The 22,874-nt window shown below is 48.9% G+C and overlaps 1 protein-coding gene across 3 annotated transcripts in view; it reads right to left on the reverse strand.

Moving 5' to 3' along the window:
* Positions 1–22,874, reverse strand: part of LOC144111237 (ATP-binding cassette sub-family G member 8) — a 285,626-nt gene that overhangs the window by 236,169 nt on the left and 26,583 nt on the right. The window lies entirely within an intron of this gene.

The raw sequence follows: 22,874 nt of genomic DNA on the forward strand, positions 1-22,874 counted from the left end.
CTTCAAAGCACGCCGATATCATAACAAACAACAAAAAATGCCTACATCTAGTCTCTGTTTTGGCTTTAACTCTCTGTCCCCTTTATTCCCTGTCCATTCATTGGAGCTCTTTTTCTAATTACCTAATGTTGCATACACGGCGTAACGTACGAAAAAAATTGGCAGTGGTTTAGCTCTGGTTAAACCTGGAGCGACGCGATAGCTACAGCTGGCCGAGTGGAACTTGGTCACGTCACCAACCACGTGATCAACCACGGCGCCGGCAGCAGCTCCGCACCACGTGCCCAACCACGTGACAGCGTGGCTGCGCAGCCACAGGGTGGCGGCGCCGCAACGCTGAAGGCCCGAAATACTACCGTAATGTAGCGATCGCTACAGAAAACCCTGGAGACCAAATCACGCCAGAGGTCACCTTAATAAAGACGAAGGCCACCCAATTATTTGAATCATACACCGAACACTTGGACACTTAATGCTTCCGATAAACACACGACCACGTAAGAAGCAGGAAAGTAGGATAGGTTATGAGTGTCATCAAACTCATCGTAGTGGCTAAGTGGCTTTGGTGTTTGGTGCGCGCATCCCAAAGTCGCGGCTGAAATCCCGGTCGCGACGGCCGTATTTCGTTCGACGGAGGTGAAATACGAAAGAGACCGCGCGCCGTGCGACATCAGAGCTCGTTAGAGAACTCCAGGTGGCCTAGATAACTCTGGAACCTTAACATACGGCATCCCTCATAGCCAAAGTGTCGCTTCGGGACATTAACCCCCGCATAGCACATACCGTGTTATCAAGGTGAGTCGGAAAGTTCGCATGATAAATAGATAGAAGCACAAGAAAAATAGGAGAACTGGGGTAGAGTGCACGATATTTTATATTGCAGCTCTAATAGGAACAGCAGCAGAAAGATTTTCCTGGTGATCAAGGACAGCAACAGCAATAGCAGCGAAAAATCGATGGTGGGTATGCATGGATGGTGGGTACATGGTGGGCATGAAGGGTAAGTTGGGTATGTTGGATGGCAGGTATGCCTTTCTGCGGAGGTGGCACTCAGCGTTTCACCGGTCTATATTTTTGAGCTTTCTTCAAATTTCTACCAAAAACTAGGCCCCCTCCTGTTCCCTTTCCCCCTACTTTTTCCCGTTTCCAATAACCTCAGCTCTTTACTAAACTCTTGCTTTATATTCAGTTGCCATACCCTTCTCTTCTTGTCTCTCACATGTACGCCTGGAGTGTTGCGCTCATTCTGGCTCATTCAAGGTAATGTGGCGGTGTTTCCGTTGGGCCCGTTCTATTTAGTTGAATTCATTCGCTGTCCGCTCCATAGCGGAAAATGGAGCAGCTCGAGGTGATTCCCCTTGAGCGGTGTGCTCACCAGCATCCACGGTTAGACCGTGCCCGTCCAATTTCACCTCAACGCGCTCTCGTACAGCAACAATATCCACTGTAAACAAGAATTTTTTTTAAGTGTTCCTTGAACAAGTTCCTTCGCAACGCTACCAAGAAATTGCCTTCCGCAAAGCGCACAGCACTCTTCTGAACCTTGAAGTGCCGGCTCCGGGGAACGGGTCGCCCTACGTAAAATTGCCTCCGCGGCGTGTAATTGAAACCACCTATCGCAAGACCTCTGCCCGAGTCGTAATAGAGACGGCGGTAACAGTGTTGCTGGGCCTGCCGTGTATAGTTCGTGCTTCGCATCGGCGCTAACCAGAGGTTACGTAAACGAGTTTTTCTTTTTTTTTTCTGTCTACCTTTGTGACTAGTGCCACCTTCTCAGTCCCAGGCTGGTAGGTTGAAAGGGCCACGCTCCCATTGCCAGATAGCAGGGAAGAACAAAAAAGAAAAAAGAACAATTCCCACCGCCAGGCGTCATTCTCACGCAAGGCTGAAATTTCGCAGCCCCCCCCCCCCCCCCCCCCCCTAACACGTCAGGAGGCCGTAAGCGATGACGAGGCGCATTGTCTATCATCTTTTCTCACAGTATCCGCGCTGTCCACAGATCGGAAACCACCAGTACCAACAACCGCCAACAATAATTAAACCAGCCAGACGTCAGGGCAAAGCGAGAATAAAAAGCAACAAAAACCGTCAACACGGCAGCTATCGATCGAAAGCACAGCAGCAGCAGCAGGAAAGGGCGAGAAATGAGCGGTATATAATGCTGATTTGATCCCTTACAACGAGAGCGCGCTGATTGAACGGCCCTTCGGAGCGGATACTTTGCTCCGCGAGGCGGGTGCGCGGGTCGATGACAGCAGCGCCATCGCACGAGGTGTCAGAGGAGGGAGTCACACGCAGACAGCTCGGCAAAGAAGAGTGACAAGTTCGCGGCCAACATATATGGCAGCGGCTTTTCAACGCAGCAGATTGGCAGGAGAGTTTTCGGTTTGCTCCCTTCGAACGGCGCGCAGCCTACCCGTCAGCACTGCGACGTCGTCACATATTTTTTTTCTTTTTTTTCGCTCTTCTCTCCCTCTCGTCCGGATTGACGGAATCTCGACTGTTGCTCTCCCGCCGGAGCCGTCATCAATCTTGTCACCGACGCGCCGCCCGACGGCAGGAAACATTTTTTTATCCCGGGATCCGGGCGTCGCCCCGCCTCTTCTCAGTGTGCGTTCTTTCGCCGTAAAACCGTGCAGTGCTGTAGAAGATGGGTTTCAGCTATCTACGGCTAATCGGAATCTATATTCGCAAAATATTTCTCGGGTATAGGAAGCGCGTGATTGGACGGCGACTTTTTCTTTACGGATGCCGATTGGCCAGCTCAGTACTGCTGGACGATCACCGAGAACCTACATCTTACCGAGAACCTACATCTACATTCGATACTGGCAGCGCAGTGTTTCAGCAGGTACAGTTTGTTGCAATTGAGAACGAGGACGCGGGTTCGATTCGCGGCCGCGGCGAGTGTTGTTTCTGTGAAACCGAAACGAGAAAATTCTGTCGTGTGGAGAGATTCTCAAATTCTCCAAAAAGAGTTGCGGCTAGTCTGAAACCCTCGACAACGTGACAGGCCACGCAGATAAGTTTACTACAAAGCGGCTTTTTCACGAGTGATTCCTTCACCCCTTCGCCTTCGGTCAGCTGCACCTTTGGCATTGGTGACGGCCACTGACACTGCGTCCTAGCTCACAATCTGACACTGACACTGCATCCTAGCTAAAACCTTGGCACTGACACTACATCCTAGGTCACAGCCCCGACACTGTATCCTAGCTCACTACCCTGCGACCCTGGAGGCAGGGTTGCGGTGTGTTGGACACAAGGACCTTAAACAGCAGGCGTCCCCTCTGAAATACGACGTAATGGGAGGCTGTGGACTAGTTTCAACCATTTAGGGTTCCTTAACGCGCACTAACATCGCACAGCACACCAGCTCAGCAAAGCGGCCGCCGCAGCCGGGATCAGAATTTGCAAGTTCGTATTCAGCACTTGAGTAGGCACTGAGCCAGTCCAGCGGGCCTTGAGAGACCACTGGGCGTGGCAAAATAATCAATTCAGAAAGCAATACGAAGTGCAGCTGCAGCTAGGTGTGTGTTAGGCACAATAAATGTTCTTCTTTTCCTCTCTTTACAAAATTTGAAAGGGGATCTAATTCACGAAATTCACGCTTTGCAGTCCTTCGCGATAAGCTTTCCCCAGCCAGAAAGAAGAATCGGAATGGCCAACATCAGGACAACCGGGGAGCAAATTGTAATCCCGGAGAACCCCAACGTGCGAAAAGGATTAAGGATTCCAAAAGTTATTCGAGGACAGGCCAACCGCATAACGTCCACGGCGCTGCACACATCTAGTGAGGCAGGGTTGAGGCGCTCAGTCACCCTCTTGTCTTCGATAATCTATCGCGAGTCGGTCACTTTGTGACGAGGATGTGTATCGGTGCTTCGCTATCGCTCTAGACGCTGCAAGCCGTTCCCAACCGCCAGGAATGTTATTACTTTCGCGAACCAGAGCACCGCGGAAACTGGTCCGTTCCGGGAGAGAGGTGTGCGTGAGCGCCACCTACCCGATGAATCGGGTATTTCCCATATTGGCCCCTCCCTCCCGTCGTCCCCGCTCACTTGTTTGATTGTGGCCGTGCTTGTGGGAGAAACCCACGCGGGCAGGTGCAGCGATTGTTAGGCGTCACGCAGACGTCTGGCCTGCTTGGACTGTCTGATCTGGATGCGATGTATTTGATTCGCTGCCGTCGGGTCTTGCGGTATAGGACCAATAGACAAAACGTATCTGCATGGAATACGTTCGCTATCCGCGCGGGCATGTCAGCGTGGGCTGTTGGCCAATTCGGATCTTGATCGGGGGGAGTGAGATGCAGGCGCTTTGAAATCGGCTCTATGGAAGGGAAGGGAGTGGCCATTTTCTTGCCACCCATGTGAGGAGGGAAGAGAATGCGGCCTAGCCTTCTCTGTCACCTTCTTAGTGTAGTACGAAGGTGAAAGGTATGAGACCTTAGTACGAGTAGCCTTTTTTCAATTTAGATATGGAGAGAGAGAGAGAAAATCACTTTATTTTCCTGCGTAATATTAAGTGCTAAGTTGAAATGGACGCGAAAGGAGAGGCTGGTTCCTGACAGCCCTTCTTACTACACGGAGATCAGGTGAAACAACAAACTACGACGCAGATGAAACGAGCTTGCGGGCTTTCTGGCTCTTTGAAAACTGGATGTTGCGCTATCAGGAAAACCACAGAGAAGAGGACGACACAACAAAGAAGAACGCATCTTCTTCTTTGCCGTGTCGCCCCTTCTCTGTGGTCTTCCTAATAGCGCTACATCCAGTTTTCATAAAATGAGTAACATACTAGCCCGGCACCAAATTCTGCTGAAGGACTTACAAGTGTCTGGTCAAAGCAAATGCAACTGTGGTAGTTCTGCGCCCGCAGAGTCGTGCAGTGACGACTTCGAGCCGCCGTTAATTAACACCGGGAAATTGAGGCAAATATCTGTGACCTGGCCAATCTACTTCGCCATGCACACAATCCCCCAGAACAGTCATCAAGAGCTGCTGTCCCTATCTGGAGTCCAGATCACTGTCTTGAAGGAATTTTAGAAGAAAGGGGAAGCCTCCTTCCTATATGCCCATTTTTCACGCTCGTAAAAATTGCCTTGAAATGACGCGTGCGCCGCGAAACCCGAACTCGTCTAATTTCAGCATCGAACCCGACCGCGGCGGCTGCGTTTTTATGGAGGAAAAACGCTAAGGCGCCCGTGTGCTGTGCGATGTCAGTGCGCGTTAAAGATCCCCAGGTGGTCGAAATTATTCCGGAGCCCTCCACTACGGGCACCTCTTCTTCCTTTCTTCTTTCACTCCCTCCTTTACCCCTTCCCTTACGGCGCGGTTCAGGTGTCCAACGATATATGAGACAGATACTGCGCCATTTCCTTTCCCCCAAAAACCAATTATTATTATTATTATTATTATTATTAATTTCAGCACAGCAACCCGACCGCGGCGGCTGCGTTTTTATGGAGGAAAAACGCTAAGGCGCCCGTGTGCTGTGCGATGTCAGTGCAGGTTAAAAATCCCCAGGTGGACGAAATTATGCCGGAGCCCTCCACTACGGCACCTATTCTTCCTTTCTTCTTTGACTCCCTCCTTTATCCCTTCCCTTACGGCGCGGTTCAGGTGTCCAAAGATATATGAGACAGATACTGCGCCATTTCCTTTCCCCAAAAAACCAATTATTATCACAGCATTGAATGCGCTGTACACTACTTGCGCGGGGTATACACACATGCTCCAACATCATTCTCTACAAAGAAAGGCGACCAAGAAGCAGAAGCATTGCGAGCGCACCGATCGCAGCCTCCTCCTCCTCCTCCTCAATCACCCCGGCACACACACACACACACTGCCATAATCTCGTGTCCGTGCTGCGCGGTGCAGAGCGCGTCTCCGCGCGATCCCTGACCTGAAGCTCGAATGGCACGCAAACCGTGCAGTGGTGAATATCGACTCTGGAATGCCCACCGACCACCTACAGCCTCTCCCGTCCCTTCTTCTTCTTCCTCCATATGCGAGCAGTTAAAGAGACGGGGAGACCAGAGGGAGGAAAACGCGTACACCGCTCCGCGCATGCGCTCTGGCAGCAGAGAGGTTCTCGGCGTATGCGCGCGCATTATACACGTGGGTGCGTCGGCGTTCCGTCTTCGCCGAGTCGGCCGGCGGGCGGGGGTCACCGCGCAGCGCAGTCGGGGTCACCGAGTAAACTTTCGCCCCCGCGAGGATGCTCAGGTGTACACGTCGTTCGGTTATACTATACCGCTACGGTGTGTACGTCTGGCGTACGGCGTCGTGCGTCGCCTGTACACACTGCGTGCATGTACGGCCGACATACTTCTATTCTCACTCTCTGTGCTTGTTCCTTGATTATGCGCTCTACTTCCTCGACCTGGTGAGCCGGTTGGCGTGACTTGCGTGTTCTGTGTGGACGTGCAGCCTATCTGATCGGCAAGGTTAAAGCTGGAAGAGTCGACCGAGTAATGAAGCTCACGGTCTCGTTCAAGAAGAATAAGAGATTTTTTACCGTTCATAGGAAATTTTTGATGATGATGGTTAAGATTTTTACGGCGCAAGGGCATCTGTGGCAAAAGAGCGCCATGGCGCAAGGTACTTTCGACTTCTCAAGGTAGGGTCAAAGACCCATTTCCCTAGCATTTCGCCCTAAATAAGCCGAGCACCAGACCAGGGGAAAGCTTGTACCCATTGCATCACCGGTGGTACCCGGCGGCACTGGGGATCGAACCCCGCACCTCCCGCATGCGAGGCGGATGGTCAACCAATTGGCCACCACGGCTGTCCGCATAAGAAATTCCTGCATTCATATATACAAGAAAAGAAGAAAATTGTACATATGCGGCTTCTAAGCACAGCAGAGGAGCTGAAAGTTAAGGACTGTCAGTATGGCCTATGGCCTTCCGTTACGAAGCAGCCTCAAAAGAAAGTATTGGGACAGAAACGCAACCGTTTACAAGGATCCCCCCTCCCCCCAAATTCGGTATTCTCCTAGCTATTTAATTATGACCCTCAGAATCAAACAGTAGAGGCGAGCAGCTCGTTAAATGACTGAACGGAAACGTTAGTTGAACGGGACACAGTGTATAGCACAGTGCGTCTGTTGTGTTTACTGTGTGTTACCATGTCCAGTCTAACTAGCGACCTTTTCATTCAGTCATGAACGCACAGCATCAGTCGCGGTCTTTTCGGTTCTGAGAAGAATATTGTGGTCTTTTCATCGGGAATGACGGGAACAGAACCGACAGTCCGGAATTATGATGTACGCTGCGGTATCTCTCTACGAACAGGGCACGTTATATACGGCTGTTTCGCTATCCGTACGAAAAGCTCCCCTTTTTCCTTATTCCCTCGGGCAAAAAGAATAGACATCTATACCTGTACCGCCATTGACACTACAACTCCGATTCGGATACGCATACGGGTCAACCATTACAAAAATGGTTCATGGACATTCTATAGACTTCTTATGTACCCTATTGCCTTCCTATAGATATTTATCTTTATCTGTTCATAGTCTATAGACAGAAGGCTACTAAAAGTGTGTGGCCATAAATCTGTAGATTGCCTATAGAGTGTATATAAGAATTGTATTTCCTTTAGACTGTTCTCTAGGGTTTGTCTATACAGAGTCTATAGACTTTATAGGCTGAAGTGTATGGACAGTCTATTAACTGTCTAAAGAAATTTTTGTAAGTGAAGACGGCTTGGTTCTTATGGCCTCCCAGGACACTTCTTAGAAAACATAGCGTAAAAAGGACACGGACGACACAGAAGTGGACAGGACAGGCGCTACTAGCCCAAACCAAGCTACTGTCACTCCCAGGACACATTTTCGACAGCGCCGCTCGCAGGACCACAACACTTTAATTGGTCAGTTTCTAAACCGGGAGAGAGCCGCCGCGGTGGCTGAGTGGTTGTGGCACTCGGCTGCCGGCCCGAAAGACGCGGGTTCGATCCCGGCCGCGGCGGTCGAATTTCGATGGAGGCGAAATTCTAGAGGCCCGTGTGCTGTGCGATGTCAGTGCACGTTAAAGAACCCCAGGTGGTCGAAATTTCCGGAGCCCTTCACTACGGCGTCTCTCATAGCCTGAGTCGCTTTGGGACGTTAAACACCCATAAACCATCTAAACCGGGAGAGCTATTCAGTTTCAATATACACGCCTAGAACGACGGCAGCGCCGTTTTTTAGCGAACAAAGTTCTCCGTAGAACTCATTATCACCAATAGCCTAACAACAGTTGGCGCACGACTAACGACTCCTCCAGTGACATCCTGCAGTTAGCACTGTCCTGCGCAAGCTGCGGCCTTTATGATTCCCACGCACTTCCCCATTTCATTCGCCCACATGACTCAATCCTTCCGCTTGGTACTTTTAGCTTCTCTTTCGGTTCACTCCCTTAGGCCTGTAGGAGACCATTGGTTTTCTTGCCATTCCTTCCCCAGTACAGAGTAGCCAACCAGAACACAATTACAGCTAACATTCCTGCCTTCCCTCTCCTCTTTATCGCTCTCTCTCTCTACTATTACATTTCCTAACCATCAGCCATTTCCTTTTCTCGATATCAGATAGGATATCTTCAACTTGCGTATGTTCCCTCACCCATTCTGCTCTCTTCCAGTCTCTTTATGTTACACTTGTCATTTTCCTCTCCATAGCTCGCTGTGCTGCCCACAGCTTAATTGCGAGCCCTTCTGTTGCCTACAACTAGCCCAAGAAGCACAGGTAATTGGCCCAATATTGGAAAGGGCTGGTTTAACACTGGTCCTCTGCAGCACCAGCATTTGCCAATACATTTATAATATTGGGCGAACTACCCGTGTCTTCTGGGCTTTCTACCCCGTAAGTGAGTACTTGCAAGATATGGCTTGTACTCTGTCCTAAGAGTACTGAGACCTGAGAGCACTCGCCGCGTTCCTGCAAAGTAATAATAATAATAATTGGTTTTTTGGGGAAAGGAAATGGCGCAGTATCTGTCTCATATATCGTTGGACACCTGAGCCGCGCCGTTAGGGAAGGTATAAGGGAGGGAGTGAAAGAAGAAAGGAAGAAGGAGGTGCCGTAGTGCAGGGCTCCGGAATAATTTCGACCACCTGGGGATCTTTAACGTGCACTGACATCGCACAGCACACGGGCGCCTTAGCGTTTTTCCTCCATAAAAACGCAGCCGCCGCGGTTGGGTTCGAAACCGGGAACTCCGGATCAGTAACCTGCAAAGTTCCTGCTGCCCAATTCTGTATCTTACTTCATCTTCAGATACGATGCACTATACCTGGAAAGCTTCGAGTCGACAGTGCGCTATAGGCGTCGAAGAATCCCAAGCAGCACAGGTAATCGGGCGAATATTGAAAATTTATTGGAAAAAGCTGGCCCTACAAAGGACCAGAGTAAAGGCATCCGTTTCCACTATTTGTCAGATTATCTGCGCTGCTTGGGATGCATGCGGAAAGGCTCGCATGCGCAAGAAAAAAAAGATAAGTAAAGAAAGCCCTCGCCGTGCCATTATATCCTGATTTTCGTTTTCATTCCGCGCGCTGACTTTCTTTTCTCACTTCTCGGCGTAGGCGTACGGCGAAAGCACGCGAGACACGCGCAACGCCCTAAAAGGGCTGCAAGACGGCAGAGACAGACTTCCGCATCAAGCTAGAAGAACTGGCGTGTGCATCGTGCCACCCGCGATTCCGGGTACCGTATTCTCTCGATGCTAATCACCACCTAAACATGGCACTGCACTGAGAAGCAAATGAGTTACAGCTTTACATGCACGAATGAAAACGTTCCTTTTCATGCCATCTATCGTGCTTATTTCTTAAGAAAAAGCGCTGCTTCCTTTAAATAGAAGAGTGTACAGCAGCTGTATCTTACCGGTAGTCACCTGCGGGCCTGAAACGTGGAGACTCACGAAAAGGGTTCAGCTTAAATTAAAGACAACATAGCCAGCAATGGGAGGAAAAATGAAAGGTGTAACGTTAAGAGACAGGAAGCAGGCAGAATGGGTTAGGGAACAAACGCGGGTTAATGACATCCTAATCTGAAATCAAGAGGAAGAAATGGGCTTGGGCAGGGCATGTAATGCGAAGGCAAGATAACCGCTGGTCCTTAAGGGTAACGGAGTGGATTCCAAGAGAAGTGAAGCATAGCAGGGGGCGGCAGAAGGTTAGGTGGGCGGATGAGATTTAGAAGTTTGCGGGGAAACTGTGGATGCAGATGGCAAAGGAAAGCGTTACTTGGAGACACGGGGGGGAGGCCTTTGCCCTGCAGTGGATGTACTTATATAATGGTGATGATGGTGACGATGTTTTGATCAATACACCTTTTTCAATACCGCTTTTTAGGCCACGGGTTCCTGGCGCAAATAAAATTCATCGTAATCGCCATTCTGTTCTCCGTTTCTTTCTCTACCCGATCACCAGCGGCCGACGGATTTCTGGAGCGAGATTTCGCGATTACTCCTGTGCTGAAACCATCCGTCTGAAACATGCCAGACTCCAACAGTAAGCCTTTCACGCTCTAAGAAAACAGGGCCGCTTAAAAACGAGTAAATGCGATACACATCCGCGTCCCACGGCGCCATCTTTGCTTGAGTGACGACAGAGCTCGGAAATTCGCCGGCGCGTTCTGGCGGCGAGCACAGTCGCGTCTCGGCCGTATTATCCCACGCGCTATGCAGACAAAAAATAAAGAAAGTGAGAAAGATGAGCGCGGCTTGAGTCATCCAGGAAGGAGAAAGAAACACAAAAGGCACATGCACAAGAATGGAGGTGTCTGCGCCGAGGAAGGGCCAGCCATGTCCGTATGGGAGGGCGGGGAAGGTCGTCTATACGTGCTTGTGCTTTGGAAAGCATTAAATGCTCGTAAGCACAGTCTCGCTGGTATTACTGCGTTGTTTGAAGAGGCCTTCCATAGGGCAGAAAGAAGGGAGACCATTATCAGCGCAACATCGAATGGAGTGAAGGGCTTAGGAAATTACAGCGAGGGACTTGGCGTGGCCGGCGCCATTCAGGGTTAAAGGCGTCCTCCGCGATGTTTGCTCAGTATGTTGTTTTAATTATTTATTTTGCATATCAACGGACTCGGTGACGTCTCAGCGCCCTTCATAGGAAAGGAATCGACACGATGTTCTATTGAGCCACGAACGAGACGTCACGCGTGGACTGGAAGAGCTCAACGGTGGTATTTTTAGCAAACAGTTCCGTTGGTAGGGCACCTGATGCGGAATTAGGAGGTAGTGGGTTCCAATCCCATACCGACGGCAAGCGCCCTGTATTTCGTGATGCAGCGTGGCTGACAAACATGGACTGAGGTAACCTGTAACGATTTTACTCCACTTTTATCCTCCTACGCCCGTCATCATTGCCTGAGGCTTTGCCATGTCCTTGTTTTCGCAAGGGTCTACTCGGTGCGGCGGGTGATATCAGTAGAATAGAACCGACCTAAAAGAATTGCTACATTATCCAAGCTATAGCTGTGCGGCGCCCAAACGTTAAGTCCCATAGCCAGCAAGCCGCAGAGTTCCTTGCAGTACGCGTATACAGGGTGTGGTGCGTATTTGGCTACCCGGTGGCCAGCTCGCATCCATCGCACTGTTCGAGGAAGCGCCGAGAGCTGCCGTCTTAAGCAATCGCCACGTGTGTCTTGTCTGGCACTGCACCTAACATTTTGCTTTTGTTCTTTTTTCTCCATGAACCGCTCCTTACGGCTATGAGCTTGAGGGCTACCGCACCATAACGAGAGCAACGTTAAGTGGCGAAGAGGACGATGTTATCATCACTCTTGACCGCATTTAGAAGAGGAGCCAAGCTGCCAAGGCCTGCAGGATAACCGAGCAGTTGTGCGTGTTGACAACGGTGACTAGAAGCGTTACCATTACCTGCGCTGAAAGTTCATTGTACCCCTGCATCCCGGCCGTCTTGCAATGACGGGGGCAAAGCCAAAGCACCCCAAGCTAAAAAGGCCTAGGTATACACCCCACGTCATGCTATTTATGCGCACAATGCAGGAACGCGGACTGAGCTCCCACGGCCGTTTCCGAAGCAAAGGAGTGGAAGACAAAGCGCAGCAGCGCTGTCGTTAACATTGCGCCACGCAATCCGATCACTGTAATCGGCGGAGGTAAACAGGCGCCTGTCTTTGACACACCATTGCCGCTGAAACGGTGCGATGTAGCGGCACCCGGCGCTGACGTCAGACTGTCGGGGGAGCAATCCGCAGCGCTCATGGTATTACGCGAGCAGCTTGCAGCGATTGAGTAATGCCTCAATCAACCTATTCTATAATTTCTTTAGACATGTTTTTGTATAATGCAAGAATAGGGTAGTTAGATTCATTTCTGCCATCTAGCCCTCCAAGAGAATTTGCATTTATAATTGTGTGGAACACGACTTTGGCGAGAAGAAAATTCAATCTATTTAGACAAAGGGGCATTTCTTGAGAATTAATAGTGGGCTGTGGAACTTTCAGAAGCTGAAGTAGGTTGCGTATCTGTTCTATGGTGCAATCAAAGAGGGCGATGAAGACTTTTTTTTTTTCTCAGAAAGGCTTACGAGATGCAGATTTGTAGAAAATTTCACCCTGTGTAACCTCTCTAGTGAATCAGTTTGTACTTGATTGAGCCGATCGAACACGTATGTCCCTTCATGCTTGCGTGATTTTCACTGACGTCATTCGCCTGAGCGCGTAGAAGCAATTTTTTGTTCGCGAACCTGCATCCCGCAAACTCTTGCACGTGATCTCACAGGAGCTAAACTTGCAGGTGCTCCAATATTAGGTTAAGAGAAGAGTTTAAATTCGATCTGAAGCTCTGTCTGTCGTCGTCCCTTCTTGTGGTTCGCGCTGCAACACATGTTACATGCTAAAAAAAAGCCCACACTTGGCGATACACTGCGATAATGGCTTGGGTTTTACTGCGTTCAGCGGGAGAAAAATTTCATTCTTTTTTCAGCGCTAGACAATGAGAAAAGCCCGAAAATTATATCCCACGGTGGACCAGCTCTATGTGCAGCCTATCAGCCTGTTGTCGTTCGCAAACAAGAAAAAATATATGAACGTTCAGTCCCGGAGCCTTGTAGCGAGAAATACTAAAATGTCTATTTTCCTACATTCTATTTTGCAATATGCGCTCATATACAACACACATCTGTATGACCAATGTTGTGCTGGCAGACAGTGCCTGTTCCGTCTTCGTTCCTTCTTAGTTAACTAACATTCTATGTATTTTTCTTTCTTTCCTCCTTTCCTTCTTTCTTTCCTTCTTCATTTCTTCCTTCTTTCCTTCCTTCTTTCTTTCTTCCTTAATTTCTTTCTATCTTTCTATCTTTCCCTCCTTCTTTCTTTTCTTCCTTCCTTCTTTCCTTCCTTTTTTCTTTCTTTTGTTTCTTCCTTCGATTCTTTCTTTCTCTCTTTCACCTTGTTTCTTTCTCTCACTCTCCCTTTTTCACTCTTCGTTTCTTTACAGAATCATTCACTTGGATGTTTACTATTTGATCGGCATTTCTGCACTTTAATAGCCATCTAACGGGGTTGCGCACCCAGCTTTCAGAGGAACAACTGTTATCATTCTATACATAATCACCTGAAGGTAAGCTCGGTCACCGCGCGACGTCGCAAGGTTTATATTCCCGCCGTGTCGCCGACGCCAGAAAGGGACAAAAAAAAAATGGCGATGAACGCTACACCTCTTTTCAGCATCGAAAGGCTAGGCACGGTGTCCCAGGCAGCCGCTGTAACAAGACGCGAAAATCAAGGCATATTGGGTTTCTAGAGGGATAATATACGTAATACGCCGTGAAGTCAGAAAGGAGAGCGATAGAAGTGAGCAGTGTGACGTCACGGGTGAAACCACATAATGAGGATACATTGTGTCGCTGGCATCGGATTCAGGTGACCGTTGGAGACAAATGACTTGAGCCTTGCCTTGCCGACGAATAGAGCCATGCATTTTTATAAGTAGGGACTCTGCAGCCAAACCGGCCGCACGCAGTAAGAAGCCGCAGAAGAAAACATGGACAGCAGACCTGCGCACACGTGTGTGCGTGCGCGCATGTGTGCGTGTGCGATTTTGCGTTTGTGTGTGTGCGCGGTTGTGTGCGTGCGCTTGTGAGCGTGTGCGTGTGTGCATGTGCGAGTGCTTGCGTGCGTGCGTGCGTGTGTGAGTGTAATAGTGCGTAATTAACTGGAGTCGATTCGACTGGCTGTTTTCGCAAGTAATCTGCAATGAACACAATACAGTTTCTTGCGCACCTCGTCATTCACTCTGAATCAATGATCGCAGAGTCCTCTCAGGCCTTCCCGTTACGGGCTTATTCGGATAGGCGGCGAAAAATGCTCCACTTTTAAAATTTAAATCACGTCTTTCAACAACAATTGCGTTTCTTGCTGCAAGATAGCCATCAATATCTCCGCAAATACCGACACAATAAATTTCTAAGACAAAAAGTGGATGTAGTTCTTGTTACTGTCTTCTTACAACAAGTATAAAGCAAGAGGAAAGCCTTTAAAACCATCCGGGTCTTAGGACACCAGCGCGCGTAATACAAAAAGCGAGGCTTCGAAGGCGGAGGCGACGTCCTCGACCGATTCCCATTGCTCAAGCGCACTCGTACACAGCGCATGCCCCGCGATTATCACCTCGGCACCGGTCACTGATCTCCACGTTCCTGCCGTGCCATCTAAGGGCATTGAAATTAATCAGCGGGATGCCGGCGGGTACACGACTGCAGGTATCGGGTAACAACTCGTTCCTCCATCCTATCCAGCACGTGGGAACATGGCGACCGCCACGGAACCTGCTGTACGAAGAGTGGTCGGAGAGGAAGATACCGCGTTTGAAAGCCCACGGCGCATCTTTCGCGCTTTTATCATTTGCCTTTGGAGCCCATAGTTGAGAACTGGACAGGGCGAGTTACGTGATTGCAAGCTGAAACGCATTTGACCGGAATCAAGTGGTCGTGGTGAACATGGGCCATGTATGTTCATAGCCAAAAAACAGGCTTGGTCTCTAGCACTTGGCCCAACACAAACACCGCCGTGTGATGTCGGTTTGAACCCGCCGCGGTGGTTCAGTGGTTAAGGCGCTCGGCTACTGAGCCGCGGAGTACCCGGGGTCGAACGCGACTGCGGCGGCCGAGTTTCTATGGAGGCGAGACGCAAAAAGGGCCCGTGTGCTATTCAATGTCAGTGCACGTGAAAGATCCCAAGGTGGAAGAAATTATTCCGGAGACCTCCACTACAGCGCCTCTTTCTTCCTTTTTTCTTTCACTCCCTCCTTCCTCTCTTCCCTTACAGAGCGGTTGGGTTATCCGCCGACATAAGTGAAACAGTCACTGCGGCATTTCCTTTCCTGGAAAACCCAATTTCCTATCTCGGTTGGTTGGTTTGTTTTGGGGGAATGTAAATGGCGCAGTATATGTATCACATATTGGCGGACACCTAAATCGCGCCGTAAAGGAAGAGAGAAAGGAGGGAGTGAACGAAGAAAGGAAGAAAGAGGTGCCGTTGTGGAGGGCTCCGGAAAAATTTCGACCACCTGGGGATATTTAACGTGCACTGACATCATCGCACAGCACACGAGCGCCTTAGCGTTTCGCCCCCATCGAAACGCGACCGCCGCGGTCGGGTTCGAACTCGGAAACTCCGGATAAGTAGCCGAGCGCTCTGACCACTGTACCACCAATCTCGGTTTGAAGTTTTATTGAGCAGAAGTCTGATCTGCAGCAAAGAAAAAGAAAGTTGTTGATTCACGGCGACGTCTGGTGTTATTTACTGCAATCTGTACGTCGTCGAGAATGGCGCTGACGTTTCTCGAGTGCATGTTCCTGGTCTTGCTTGCTGTGAGAACAACGGCACGGTGACCCACATCTGCAATGAAGCTTTGCGAGTGAACTAAATCGACGCCAGTGTAAACGTCGGACAATACCTACAAGTTCAGAGGAACTTAATTCCTACACGCCGATATCAATCATTGGAGCCCACCTTTAACAATGCGGAACATATGCTGCTCTATACGGGGCGGGAACCTCAAAACTTGAATCTCTACGGCCGTGTCCGCTGTAGTCGCGTTGTCGAAATAATCGGCTAAAAGATGTGTTAAAAGATATCGTCATTGTGTGTATGCGCGCGCTAGTCTGACTGCTCCAATCGTGGTGCCAGACATAAAAATAAGGAGGATGAAAACAAAACAAAACAATGTTCAACAGACCCACTGCATCGTTAATACATTTCAAAAAGCCGGATAGGGCTCGCTTTCACATCCTGAGGTGGCCTTGCGGTAGAGCATCGGCCTCGCTTTCGGGAGGTGCTGGGTTCGATCCCCTGTTCCACCGGGGACTCGCCGGTTTTCTATAGGGTACAACATTTTCTCCGTCCTGGTGCTCAGCCTTTCTGAAGGGAAATGCTTGGGAAAAGGCTCCTGGACCAAACCGCTTGCTGTTAACTGTCCAAACCTAGACTGATGTACAGCTTAAAGAACCTATCCCTGCATGTAGAAAAAGCAGGAGCAATACAATTTACCAATTGGACAACCCGGACGCAACATCTTGAGAATTGTGTGAATAGTTTTGGTGCTCTTTCTTGTTGTGTGTGTTTTTCCTTGCACAGTGGCCAGCAGCGATCCAGCGGACAATCGCTATTGGTTTTTTTCCACAGCCGCCATGTTCAATAATTGTTTGCTTTTGTGGAAGTTTTGCATGTCCAACATTTCTGGACAAAAATTATGAGTTTTGGAAAACTGTAAGGTACTGTTACGGAAATAATGAACGCAAAGGTCCATTCGTCTGATGTGACGCTAAATCTTTTGGTTGAAGTTTTTCTATCGCTCGCATCTAGAAGTTAAGACTTGGTTAGGAAACCAATAGGAAACGATTTTGACGATTGCCAAAAAATGTTAATGGCAAAAAAATGGAAGCCTGCCGACGGGAGGTCTGCGGATATACTGACTGTTATAGTGAAATTTTATATTATCGGAAAAAAATTGCATTCGTAAACTCTTTCCCGATCAAAAAAGTCTTCGTCCAGGACTGTTGGGTATGAATGGTGTTTTCCTACTCGCCCATAGAAGGAAAGCCTTGTTGATAGTATGCAGTAAATAAATAAATAGATAAATAAATAAACAAACAAATAAATGAATAAAAATGAACTTGCTTGTTATTTGTCAGAAATAAACTATTCTCCACTAAACTGTAATACTGTTTAAAATTACCATATATTATACAATAATACTCCAAGAAATAGTGCGAGATTTCCACATGAACAGACCGCAGCAGTGGCCTAGTCGCTTGAGCATCCGCCTCTCATGCGGGAGGTGCGGGGTTCGTTCCCCAGTGCCGCCGGGTACCCACCGGTGATAAAATAAATACAAGCTTTCCCCTGCCCGATGCTCGGCTTCTTTAGGGTGAAATGCTTGGGAAATGGGTTTCGAACCCCCCCCCCCCCCCTTTGGGTAGAAGAAAAATACCTTGTGCCATGGCACTCTTTGGCCGTAGATGCCCTTGCGCCATAAAAATTCATCATCACCACCACCGCCACCACCACCATCATCATCATCTTTCCACCTAGACAGTCATTCGAACTCTGGAGCTTCGGTGACAAATTCCGCAGCAAATTCTAAACCAACGGCGGCTGCGTTTTTATGGAGGCAAAACGCTAAGGCGCCCGTGTGCTGTGCGATGTCAGCGCACGTTAAAGATCCCCAGGTGGTCGAAATTATTCCGGAGCCCTCCACTACGGCACCTTTATTCTTTCACTCCCTCCTTTATCCCTTCCCTTACGGCGCGGTTCAGGTGTCCAACGATATATGAGACAGATACTGCGCCATTTCCTTTCCCCCAAAACCAATTATTATTATTATTATTAACCTCTCTTCCTTCACCTCCAAATGCGCTTTCGTCTCCTATAAGGTAATCTCGACGAGCGTTCATTTAATCGCGTGTCTAGGAAGAGGCAACGGACCAGCTAACCAGAAAAACCAGCAGGATTCCACGCGCGCGAAGGTCAAGAAGAAGCCTCCTCCGAGCCGCGGCGCGCCGAGCGGTCTGCAGAGTGTGCGTGTGTGTCTCGCGATTAAACGCGCTGAAGCTTCCTCGCGCGCGAGCAGATGCGCGTGACATGGAACGAATTTCGCGATTCCGTGTACCCTAGGCCGCGCCAGCTGGAACCAGGCAAAAAAAAACAAAAAAAAACTAAATGAAAACGCCGAAGAAGGTAATGCGTGCCTGCTTGACCCTGGAGTCGTGCGGGGGACGGCACAGCTGTGTTTCTCCGTCGATTTCTTTTTTATTTAGTTACTTTTTTTTCGTGTATTTCTATGCGGGACGGTCACGTGTACGAATGTACACGCGGCCTTGATTTGGCGCGTGCAGCCACTGACCGCTGGCTGCGAATTGCAGAGCGACAGATTAACCGTGATTAACGGTGCAGAAAATCGTCGAACGCGTGCGGTGTCCGCGGGGTTGGCATTTTGTCGTGAACGGAACGGGTAACAAGGCGGCTATCTACCGATGAGAGACGCGATAAAGATTTATTCAATGAATATGATAGCATCGAAAAGGTGGACGGTACGATAAGGGGGCCAACGGCCCGATACAAACGTAGTCACAGGAGCCAAATGGCTAAACAGGAGCGGCTTTTAGCGACCGTTGCAATGCACTATATATGGATAGAAATGAGAGTTCACAAACGTCATTTCATGCCCCGCCATTTTATCCCGCCGCGGTGGCTCAGTGGTTAGGACGCTCGGCTACTGATCCGGAGTTCCCGGGTTCGAACCCGACCGCGGCGGCTGCGTTATTGTGGAGGAAAAACGCTAAGACACCCGTGTGCTGTGCGATGTCAGTGCACGTTAAAGATCCCAGGTGGTCGAAATTATTCCAAACCCCCCACTACAGCACCTCTCTCTTCTTTTCTTCTTTCACTCCCTCCTTTATCCCATCCCTTACGGCGCGGTTCAGGTGTCCAACGATATATGAGACAGATACTGCGCATTTCCTTTCCCCCCAAAAAAACAATTATTATTATTATTATGCCCCGCCATTTTTTATTGAGCGGTGCTGCATTTCACTCCTTTCTTTTATTTCTACGAGCTTACTAAGCAAAATGCCGCCTAACATTTAATAGTACAGAAAAATTAGAATTATAGTCGCGACTTCGCCGAAGATGATAACAAGCTGTATCCCGCTTTACTTGCTCAGAGAAGAGCTTTGGACACGAACTAAAAAAAAATCGCTCCAGCCGACTAGAAAGCAGGGAAACGCTACTAAGCCGGCTTTATCAATCACTTACACGGACTAAACTCTGGCTCCGGCCAGAAAAAAAAGGCAGCAATAAAGCAGTGAACTACCCAGGAGGAAAAGCAGGAAAGTTGGAACGCGCTACTGTGAGGTGTCGGCTATGGCGCTTCTGCTTGCGTGCGTACGGAGAATTCCTAACACGTTTACCGTTAGGTATTCGGTTCCTCTCGCCTATCTTGCTATTACTTTTTCTTCTTACTTTTCAACGCGAAGCGCGAGTGTGCAGGAGGAAAAGGTGCCTCTGCGTGTGTGCAGCCAGGCACTGCACGTAGAACCGGTGTGCGTAGTGGGTTCGTTGTGTGGGCGTCGAATGTCGAGAGTGAGGAGGGCTGGTGCATCTGTGAGTAGTGGCGGGGCTTCTCTTACGTCCTACGTCAGAATTCTCTTCGGTGTTGCCGTTCTCATTCAGGATATCGCTTTCCACCGAGTGCGGGAAGAGGATGCAGGGCATTTAAACTTCTTACTATATGACTCAAGTCCACCTGATTACCAGTGCTTTCGGGCAGGGGAGAATAATAATAAGAATAATTGGTTTTGGGGGAAAGGAAATGGCGCAGTATCTGTCTCATATATCCTTGGACACCTGAACCGCGCCGTAAGGGAAGGGATAAGGGAGGGAGTGAAAGAAGAAAGGAAGCTAGCGGTGCCATAGTGGAGGGCTCCGGAATAATTTCGACCACCTGGGGATCTTTAACGTGCACTGACATCGCACAGCACACGGGCGCCTTAGCGTTTTTCCTCCATAAAAACGCAGCCGCCGCGGTCGGGTTCGAACCCGGGAACTCCGGATCAGTAGCCGAGCGCCCTCACCACTGAGGAGGGGAGAAGGCAGGCGTTTTTGGTCGGCCCGTTTGTTTGAGCACCCGCCTCGAATGCGTCAGGTTCCGAGTTCGATGCCCAGTCCCGCTCGGTAAAAACTTTTTCCTGGCCTAACGTTCGCCTTGTATGCATTCCAGACAAAAAGACGTAAACAACGACAACAACAACATTCAATATTCTGTCTATAAATTGCAACAAACGAGCAGAAAAGCATGTAAATGTGAAGTTTGCCCAGAATAAGCGATGGCTTGCTCTCCTATTGGTCAACTATTGTGCCCCATTCCCTTTGATTCCCATACATGCTTATATGCGTTTAAAGAGGTATAGGTCAACTGCCTGGAAAACTGGGTCTTTGGCACCATCTGGAGTAGACCAAGAACAGGTTAGGCACGGCGCTCTTTGGCCCGTGTACCTCTACGCTATTAAAATAAGATCAAGATTACCATAATAATTAAAGGAACACTTTGAGTAACTCCGTCCAATTATTTGTAAAAGTAACAAAACTTTCTCTGCCTCTTGGTGGGTACATTGACGTTGGTTTGGTTGCGAGAGACGTATTTATAGGCGAGGAACTTGGATTCCCCTTGCAAAAATTTTTGTAGACAGTCTATAGACCGTTGATAAACTTCTGTCTCTGAAGTCTGCAGACTCTCTATAAACAAACCCTAAGAAATAGTGTATAGCCGATGCAAATCCTTTAAACTGTCCGTAGACAATGTATAGATTTATGGTCATGCTCTATTAGTAGGTTTTTCTTTAAGACAGCCTACACCCTGAACATGGATACGCCTATACAGGAGTAAAAAGGAGAGTAAGCTCTACTCTAGAGCACACTCTTTTATGAAAGAGTGTGTGCTAGCGGACAGGTCTAATCCCCGTTCACTCCTTTCTGGCCTGTGTACAGGCAATGAATAGGCAAAAAGAAATACCCATAGGAAGACAATATACTCTATAAAAATCTATAGGCTGCCTGGGGATCACTTTCATAAGGGTTCAAACCTTCCTGACTGGACATTCGAACTCATGGCGTCCTCACCGAAAACGAGGGTTACCAGCATTTAGAAGTGAACGGTGATGTAGCGCGTCCTCTGGGATCTGCGCCCAAATATTCATGCTGACGCAACCATTTTACTAGCGAATTCTGCCGGTGATGGCAGCACCTGTTTTGCTTATTTGTTTTTTTTTCTTTAGCTTACAAAAAGCTGCGTCTTCACTGGGAGTGTTCCCTTAGTAATTAGACCTCGTACCCTATGCATAAAGGTCAGCTTCTGTTTGTTCTCGAAGTCCGTTTAGGAAGAGTTGATTGCGAACAAGCAAGCAGTTATGCGCGCTCGCAGGGCCGCGAACGCATTATATCAGTGCACCTTCGGTGGTAGGGCGCCTCTGTAGGATTACTGCGAACGTGTCGGAACACTATTCTGCCGAGAGAAAACAGCGCTTAGAACGGGGACACAGCAAGAAGACGTATGTGACTGCTGACTGGCAAAGAACATTCTATTTCGGAATAGGGTGTATAAATTGGCCGTAAAAAGGAGCCGAAAATTGTGGAATGCTGGGTGATTGCCGAGCAAAGTTTATGGTTTATGGGGGCTTAACATCCTAAAGCCACTCAGGCTATGAGGGACGCCGTAGTGAAGGGCTCCGGAAATTTAAACCACCTGGGGTTCTTTAACGTGCACTGATATCGCCCAGTACACGGGCCTGTAGAATTTCGCCTCCATGGAAATTCTACCACCGCGGCCGGGATCGAACCCGCGTCTTTCGGGCCTGCAGCCGAGCGCCATAACCACTCGGCCACCGCAGCGCAGCTCTGAACAAAGTAAAGAGGATACAAAGGATGCCGCAAAAGTCAAGACAAAAGCAATAAGAATCGACGGTGTAAATGGCCGTGGGAGGTAGAAAACTTTAAGACAGGCAAAAACACGTAAAAACGAGAGAAAAGTTGGACAAGAGGAAAATTACGCGCGTTAAAACTGTAACCTATAACCGTAACTTTTAGCCGCACTTTTGGCCATGTGTTTTGTCGTTTTTACGTGCTTTTGCCTGTTTTAAACTTGTCTACCCGTCACGGCCATTTACACCATGGGTTCTCACCGCTTTTACCTTGAGTTTTCCGCCCTCTTTTGTACCGTTTTTACTTTGTGACGTGATTACACTGATTCCCAGTGATCGCCAGGCCTTTCACAATTTTCCCCTCTTACTACGGCCTGTTTATACGCCTTGTTCGGAAATAAAATTTCGGTATGCAGCACCAAATAGCCCGACACCTTGCTCTTTGGAACACTATTTTGCTTTCGCTGAAACGGATGAGGCACTTTGCAATATCGAGCGCTCTATACAAACTTTACCCTACCAAGGCTATGGGGTATATACCTATAACAGGATGTTCGTAAAAAACATAATTGTTGCCATAAAGACTTGTTTCATATGCAGGGAACGCGCTAACCTGCAACATCTGAATACCAACAGTTCACGCACGTCATTTGCTCTTAATTTCTGTCACATATCCGGCATTTTCAATGCGAACACGTGTATCAACGTCAACCGAGACCTGACGGTCTCTCAGCTTTGCAAGCAGCGTTCTTAACGAAGTGATCACGTTCCACTTAATTGAAATGCCAACCACACCTTAACCTTAGACCCCGCGGATTTTAGTACAATAAAGATGCAACAAGTTGCATCATTCGACATTTGATACCACTCGCTTTCACACTTAAGCCGCACCCGACGTCCAGCCGAACGCATTGGATCTACGCCCAG

Source organism: Amblyomma americanum, chromosome 11 (genome assembly GCF_052857255.1).
Source record: "Amblyomma americanum isolate KBUSLIRL-KWMA chromosome 11, ASM5285725v1, whole genome shotgun sequence".
NCBI classification, from domain to species: Eukaryota; Metazoa; Arthropoda; class Arachnida; order Ixodida; family Ixodidae; genus Amblyomma; species Amblyomma americanum.